The sequence below is a fragment of the Bombina bombina genome, chromosome 2, assembly GCF_027579735.1.
Source record: "Bombina bombina isolate aBomBom1 chromosome 2, aBomBom1.pri, whole genome shotgun sequence".
In the NCBI taxonomy this organism is placed as follows: domain Eukaryota; kingdom Metazoa; phylum Chordata; class Amphibia; order Anura; family Bombinatoridae; genus Bombina; species Bombina bombina.
Genome location: NC_069500.1, coordinates 505,282,762 through 505,291,831, shown reverse-complemented (window position 1 = coordinate 505,291,831; position 9,070 = coordinate 505,282,762).

Here is a 9,070-nt window from a genome sequence, read left to right as displayed (position 1 = left end):
TGGGACGCAACATTTCCTCCCATCGGCAGTAATTGATTTCCAGTGCAGGGCCGCCACCGGTTCCTGCGGCATGTCGGGCCTCCAGGCTTAACTTTTTCTTAAGATCCATCTTGCAGTCCCGGTATCGATGTTTAATAGAGTCCATATCTCTGTTCCGTCCACCCACTGCATTGACTGCATTCCTTATCTCATGCCAGAGCTTCCTCTTCTCAGTCGGGGTGGTCTTCTGATGCTGCAGCCTCCTATACCTGGCCATATAGGCTTCTACGAGGGCCTCCTTCTCCTCCGTCGAAAACCTCGCCTCCCTAGTCGCCTTGGCCTTCCCCTGTGACGATGCCCTCTGTTTCCCGGACTGTGAAGCCCTACTCTGTCCGCCACTGGGCCCAGCCACTTGTTCATCTTGAACCAAGTGGCTGGGTCCACCCACCGCTTCCACCCCCGCTTCCTGCCCCCCTCCTCTCCCCCTCCCTCTCCTCCCCCCTCTACCTCTCCCCTGCCTGCCCTCCATCTCTTCCCTAAACTAAACCCCAACTAAGCAAACCAAAAGTGAGTGTGATCAAATGAAAGCGGGTCAAAATAAAGAACTAATAAGACCAAAATAAGTGCAGAAAGTGTGAAAGGGATATAAATAAAAGAGGGTAAGGAGTATTTAAATGAACAAAATGAAGAAGAAGACTAAAAGGAGGATATGTAAACTAAATGTAACTAGGGGATGGTGATGGGATGGGGTATGGGATAAGAGTAAATGGGATTACAGGGAATGGGAGTACAGGGAATGGGGTATGGAGTATGGAGTGTATGTAGTGTTATTGATAAGTGTATGTATGTATTGAATGTGTTTGCGTGTAAATGTGTTAAGTGTCCAGAAAAAGCACTCGCACACTCACCCAAACCAACTGTCGTTCACTAACTCACACTAGCACTAACTCTCTAACTCACACTAGCACTTACTCTCTAACTCACACTAGCACTAACTCTCTAACTCACACTAGCACTAACTCTCTAACTCACACTAGCACTAACTCTCTAACTCACACTAGCACTAACTCTCTAACTCACACTAGCACTAACTCTCTAACGCCCACTACCACTAACTGTCTAACTCCCACTACCACTAACTCTCAAACTCACACTACCACTAACTCTCACTACCACTAACTGACTCACAATAATGCACCAAATCTCTAAGCTCCAATCTCCAAAAACCCACCAGCAACACAGTGAAAGAAGCCATGCTTGTGTGTTGCTTATATACCCTGTGTAAATGTTTAATGATGTACCGGTTTGCGTTGTAAATTGTGTTCAGGTGTGCTTTATTAGTAATTATTATTTGTGCAATGTGTATTAGGTGTGTGAATGTGCGCATGCTCATTTGGAGTTATTATTTGTGGAATGTGTAGAATGCGATGATGTCATAGTGGTCGTTTTCTATAACATTGTCCAATAGTATTATGTTTAAATGTGAATTTGCGATGGTGTGGTATTAGTGAAGTGTTGTATATGTATGTTTGTCCTAATATATAGTAATATTGAATGCGATTATTTTGCTAGTGTATGTTTTTGTATTTTTTTCCTTGTTGTTATTTTCCGTATTTCCGCATCTTAAAGTATATGCGTATTCCGTGTATTTTATTTAAATAAAATTCCCCCCGCTTCTGAATGTGTAATGCTTCTGTGCTTTGTTTAGTGATTGTTGTTGTAACATTTGCGGCGTGTTATTGTTGTGCATGATGTGGTATTCGTCATATGACCGAGCTGTGCGTATTTCTCGCGAGATCGAGTGTTAGATGAAAAAAGCGTGTTTGTTTTCATTTCCATTGATCTCTATGGGAGACTGTCTAACGCGGGCAGGATTCCGCGTGTGAAATACACGCGTTAGGAGTATCGTTAGAAGTAATTTTTTGAACTCTAAATACCGGAGTCAAACAATGCCGTGCGTTAGACATAAACCACGCGTAGCGTTAGCACCCCATCTACCGCCAAACTCCAAATCTAGCCGTATATAACTATACAGTTCTTACCACTAATGCCTGCGTGTTATTCAGATAAATACACCTATCGTTTCACATATATACATAATAGTCCGTTCATATCAGAGCATTAAGACAGTAAGTTGAGTAGTATGCACAGATTACATATCGTGACAGCTTTCATTTGTATGTCCAGGGTAGATGACAATGATGACTCCTCTACCTGAAGGCCTCAGCTGTTGCCCCGTGACATGTTTAACCCACTCCACAGTTTAAAGGCTTGTGAATCATGGCTGCAATAAGCTTTTCTCCTGGAACCTGAAAGCTGGCACTAAAGGCAGAGGAAAAACGTGCAGTATTAGGAAGTTCTGTATCAACTCTGACAGTCTTGTTTTTCTCCTGGACCGACTCTTTGACTTCGGTGCTAGTCTTCGTATACAGCTGAGATCGATTGGGTGAATGAGACTCCGGCACCGTCCAGATATCCCCGGTCATACCGTAAGTAGGAGAAGTCAGGGTGTCAATGATTGCGCTACCGGGTGTTGTAGAATTTATGGAGGGTGGTCCGGCGCCATCTTGGGAAACGCATGGGGCAGCCAATCTGTCAAACCACTGCACAAGTAGCGTGCGCATTACCGATAAATGATTTTCCAATAAGCCGCATAACTCATCCTCAAGAACTTCTGTCCTCATTGTTAGTTTGCCAGTATCATGCATCATCCTATTTGATGGACTCACTGTCTAGAAAGAGGGTATAGTACTGTTTGCGGCCCATGAGCTTCCACTTGCTGCGTATTGTGGTCGACCAACATAGGCTAGGATCACACTCTTAGAATGCTCAAACGGCTTCTCGTCGGGTCATGAACATCTATGCACCTCCACTAGCCATAGATTCCATTCAGAAACATATAAAAATCAGCGAAAACTGTATTTGGCCGAAGAGCCTCCTTCAGATGCGACCAGCCGGATCGGCATCTAACTCCGCCCCTCTATTATTTTATTATTTAATAATTGCATGAGACAGCATGTCCTTCAATCATATTGGGAGTTCAATGAAAGATACACAAAACATAACAGAAGTATAGACATACAGTAGATAGGGCCAAGTCCATACGAGTCATAAGTGGTGCTTGCTGGGGAACAATAAAAAAAGAGGACTTATTGATAAATGTCAGCTTGTTTTAAAATGCTATCAGCCAGATATAAGTCTGAATTTGTCAGACAGGATCTAGGAACTGTAATAGGGCATTTAGCTATGAATACAGAGAGTGATCCTGACAGAGAGAGATGGGAGTGTTGCTAGACAAGTGCAATATAGGAGATTTTTAGTAGAAGTAATGAGAAAAAAATAAAAAAATAAAATATATATATATATATATATATACACACACATATATATACACACTTACCCGGTTTACCGGTAAGATTCCCAGTCCACTCCAGATGATCCTCCTTATATATATATACAATTTTGCTTGCTGACAGACAGTGCCAGCCTGCAACCACCTGCGCACTGCGGCGCACAGAATTTACTCCAGCCCCAGAGCAGAGGCCAGCACAATGAGCACGTCTGTTTTTTGGGGTCGGGCCAGGGTGGTGCTGCGCACAATGCACATTAATGCTAAGTATAGCCTCACAGTGCACAACATCCTGCGTAAAAGTGTAGCGCACATTTACACTGTGCCACCAATAGTTGCAGTGTGCAAAATCAGTAGCGCTAGGTAGGAGGACCTTATTTTTTTTTTAGTTAAGGCAGGCAAATTCCGTTATTACCAATAATAGATTCACGTACCCTCAACCCTCCCAGGTTGGGAATAGAGATGGGCGAATGTTTCACAACATTCGAAAAATGAAACTAATTTTAACACATTCGTTCTAATCGAATTTCGAATGTTTACATAACATTCTAACATTTGATTTTCGAACGTTCGGTTTCGAATTTTACGATTATGTTAAAAAATATTTGTTTCTAAAAATGTGAATTTATATATTTGTAATAGTATTTCTAATGCTTTCTTTAAATGTAATATTCGAATTATGCAATATTCGATCGAAATAGAAACATTCAAATTGATATATTTGTATCAATTATGTATCAATTTACTAGATTCCCTACCACATGAACTATTGAACTTCTGAATAGTATTTGTTAAAAAGAATGTTAAATTTGAAATTTCGAATGTGGACATTCAATCTAATTATAAACATTCAAATTCGAAAGTGACATTCGAAAACTGTAAATAGCATTCGATTATAGAATTTTTAAGAATATTCGTTCGTATCAACATTCAGATTTGTAATTCAAATTTCGGTAATAACATTCGTTCTAACATTTTAATTCGGAAATTTACGCATTCACTCATCCCTAGTTGGGAACCGCTGATATAGGGGAAGGTGGTTAGATGTGCAATTTAATTTAATTTCCATAAGAAAATACTGAAACCAGAATTTCTCTTGCATGTTCGGCATTATATTTCTTTTTTTTGGCCATTTAGTATACTGATATACTTTCATTCTAAATGGGTATTTGAATACTTATTTTCTTATTTGTAATTTGGTATTTACACAAGCACAACACAGTATTAGATAATACAAATTACAAAATGGATACTGTTGCTAGCAAATGTAAAAATTGGCAGGTTACATCAATATGACATGCATCACTATTTTTAATATTAGACCACTTTAACCCATTAAGGACCAAAGACGTACAGGGTACGTCCTACAAAAACTGTCACTTAATAACCAAGGACGTACCCTGTACGTCCTCAGGTTTTTCAAGCACTGGAAGCGATTGTGTTACCACTTTCATGTTATTGCAGTGATGCTTCGATATTGAGGCATCCTGCAATAAAAAATGTTTTTAGGCATCCAATGCAGAGAGAGCCACTCTGTGGATCGTTGGTGGGTGGGAGCCATAGCAGGAGGTGGGTGGGCAGCCCATCGCTGGAGGGAGTTCCGGATCCTGTCACCTCTGTTTCCTGGAGCGTGCGACTCGGACTGTACATTCAGTAACAGTACAGTCCGAGAAAAAGAAGGGAGGGGAAGGGATCTTGGAGGGTGGGTAGGGTATTAAGGGTGGGCAGCTACACAACAGAAATGTGGGTTTTTATTTTATTTTTTAGACAAAAATGGCAAATTTTGTAGTAAACTGGGTACTGGCAGACAGCTGCCAGTACCTAAGATGGCGGCCAATAGGTCGAGGGGGAAAGCTTAGAGAGCTGTTTGGGGGGGGGGGGATCAGGGAGGTTGGGGGTAATGGGGGATCCCACACTAAAGATAAAATATATATATTAGGGGGCGTGTCTAAGCTGCAGCCATGGCCAGACGTGTTTTTTGGTAGCTCTGCTGTTAACCCTCAATATCTGGATAATCTACAACCTATACCTGGCAATATTATCTTTTTTATTATCAAAGAAGGGACTAGCGATCAAGTGATGACTCTTTTATTTACTTTCCCTCAAACGGAGATCCTAGATGACTCAGATGGCAGGCTGCGGCCTATATAACTTTTCTATTATCTTCCCCCCACCGGTTCCTTGCTTTCCGGGTAGAGAGCTTATACTTTGAACTCTAACACACCCAGGGGCACCTTTGAGAAGCCGGGAGGAGTAACTGTAGCGACTTAATAACAGCCAGCCAGAACGACTGCTCTACTTGGAGGAAGATATTCAAGCCCTCTTACATCTACTCGCTCTTAAAATGGACAGCCACCTCGCCTCTCTACGAATGGATCTGAGATTAGAGAGACCCAGCGCAGAGCAAGAAAACGTAAACATAAATACGAGTAAGACCCTACCCGCTACGATGGAACATCTAGAAGGAGTTGTCCATAGAGACTCCCTTCCCTGTGGGGATAGAGCTGATAGTTTGAAGGAGCCCACTGGGACTACTGTGAAGATCCTGACTCAGCCTAAACATGAAGCCGGTACCCGCCCAACCAGAGAAGACTTACCCGATACTGCCGAGTGGATACCGGATCCCCTGGAGACACGGTCATTGAGGAGTAAGTCGCAACTGGGCCAGTTCCTGCAACGCTCTAGAGCACGCTATCTTTTGACTGTCCTGATGGAGTCTCCGGGTGAATCCTCTTCGTTCCCCTGTCTACCTCAGCTCTTTGGGCATTTGAAGATGGAGCCTATTTTGCATACACGCTCCTACACCTACCTCTACATACGGACTGGCATCGGATGAACGGTGCTTCCCCATAGCGGGTCCCTGATCCTCTAGCTCGGATACCACAAGGTCGACCCTTACCTGTCCCCCTCATATTGACGTGACAAGACTGTAAAGCCACTCATGACAACGTAACAGTTTGAAATATGGGTCTGGACAGTAGGTTGCCTATAGTTATACTGTTAGCTTTATTACATTCCCTATACCTACAACCCCACGTTAGAAAGCTAAGGAACAATGTAACAGTTATTTACTCTCCTCTTAATGCCTTTATTTGAGTCACTTGCGGGGCTGCAGAGCGGGTAACCACTGTTTTATATTGTAAGATGTTAGGTCTCTAGTTTCCTTAGTGCAGTTTATATGGAGGCTTATTCATGAAACGCCATTACCTCACGCATATACTTAAAATATAGTGTAGGTGTTTAGCCCACAAAAAAAAAACAACAACAAAAAAAAAAAAAACCTTACCGGAAGATCATAGCAAACATTTAGCATAGATTCTATACCAGAAGCTAGATACCTAGGTAAATCTGCACGGTAATGTGTTGCATTCAGATAATCCCTGCATAGACTTATAGCAGAATCTTGTATTGATCTAAAATGTCACATTACTTGTTGTTTTTTATATAACTCTCACTCCAGCACTCCTTATGCTTATTTTCCTAGGTGTTTTTCCCTTAACGAGGATTTATAGACACTTTTATTATGTTTACTTTATATGTTACCATAACAGGTTTGTTGGTTGACTTGCACACTTAATGTTATATTTTTCCTACAGGTATTGCATAGAGTACCCATTGCATAACACCCTATCCCAAGGTCCTACTCATTCAACCTAAATATAGCCTCTGATTATCTTGGGAAATTATCCTCATCTAGTACCTCAAATTTTTAGTCTATGGTATTTGTTACTCATTTGACCTTTGTTTTAGTTCCCATAAATCTATCTTTAATGTGCTGTACCTATTCCTCTCTATAGTCATATCAGGTCAATTCCTTACCCATACTTAGGCTCCACCCCTCGGTTACTACATACCAAGTTAAGCTAGCTCTACATTATCATAGGAACCCCCTCTCAGCTATATTTTTTACTCTTAAGAATGTTTTAGAAACATAGCCCACTATAAGGTATTTACAAGTTTTAGAACAACTCTGTATCCTCATTGAGGAATTTTTGCTCTACTCAGCAGCTTGCTACGTTGTATTCCCTCCCTCTTACGCCCTGTATGGCTTAACCTAGATATTTTGTTAGATATTTTGTACCGAGCAAGATTCACCCCTGTCGTCAAATTCCCGCCTCTACATACTCTTCCTTGGCCCCCACGACCCCACATAGCCAACCTTATTGGACTAGGTCCCCTGTTGACAATCTCCAGTTGTTACATCTACCCTCAATTACTTTCCCTAAGAAAACCGGTTCATATTATTAAACTATCCCTCTTTCCCTTTTCCTACCCTATTTCGAGCGGCTCTTGCCCGCTGCATCCCCTCCCCCCATAAAACTATAAAGCTAATTCCTCCCTAGCCTTAATTTAATCTGAACAGATACTCTAATTTATTTTCTACACAGCTCAGAGAGGATCACTTTTGTTTTCGTTATCTTATTGTCTTTATTATAAAACTGAAGTCTCACTATGGATTGCCCAAATGTATAATAATGCTTGAAACATTTGTATATATAATTTCCATCTATCTAATAATACTGTATATGTATTTTCTGTAACTGTGTTGGGACACTCTTTTTATATTGTATTTGAGTACGACTTCAATAAAAATTGTTAAAAAATAAATAAAAATAAATAAATATATATATTAAAAAAAAAACACACCATTATTTTTATACTGCCAGTACTTATGATGGCGGTGACAATTGTGAGGTGGGGGAGGGAAGAGAGCTGTTTGTTGGGGGCCAGGGAGGGATCATGGGTTGCGATGTGTCAGGTAGGAGGCTGATCTCTACACTAAAGCTAAAAATAACCCTACAAGTTTTACCTAATTAACCCCTTAACTGCTGGGCATAATACAAGTGTGGTGCAGAGCGGCATTTAGCGGCCTTCTAATTACCAAAAAGCAATGCCAAAGCCATATATGTCTGCTATTTCTGAACATATGGGGATCCCAGATAAGCATTTACAACCATTTGTGCCATAATTGCACAAGCTGTTTGTAAATAATTTCAGTGAGAAACCTAAAGTTAGTGAAAAAGTTAACTTTTTTTTTTTATTTGATTGCATTTGGCGGTGAAATGGTGGTATGAAATGTACCAAAATGGGCCTAGATTAATACTTGGGTTGTCTACTACACTACACTAAAATTAACCCTACAAGCTACCTAATTAACCCCTTCACAGCTGGGCATAATACAACTCAAACACAGCAGAAAATAGCCCTAGTCCTGAAAGGGACAGTTTAACCCAAAAAATTATCCCCTTTAAATTAATCCCAATAATCCACTTTACCTGCTAGAGTGTATTAAATTGCTTACAAGTAGCTCCTTTACTAAGGTGACCAGATTTTTAAAATGAAATCCGGGGACATTTTTTTTTTATTGGCAAATGGTAAAAAACTATCGGCTAGATTACGAGTTTTTGTCGGTAAGGCTTGAAAAGTGAGCAGAGAGCAAAATTTAGCTCCACATCTCACCTCAATACCAGAGCTGCTTACGGTAGCGGTGAGCTGGCTAAACGTGCTTGTGCACGATTTCCCCATAGGAAACAATGGGGCTGAGCCGGCTGAAAAAAAAACACCTGCAAAAAAGCAGCGTTCAGCAGCCCCATTGTTTCCTATGGGAAAATACTTTTTATATCTACACCTAACACCCTAACATGAACCCCGAGTCTAAACACCCCTAATCTTACACTTATTAACCCCTAATCTGCCGCCCCAGACATCGTCGCCACCTACATTATATTATTAACCCCTAAT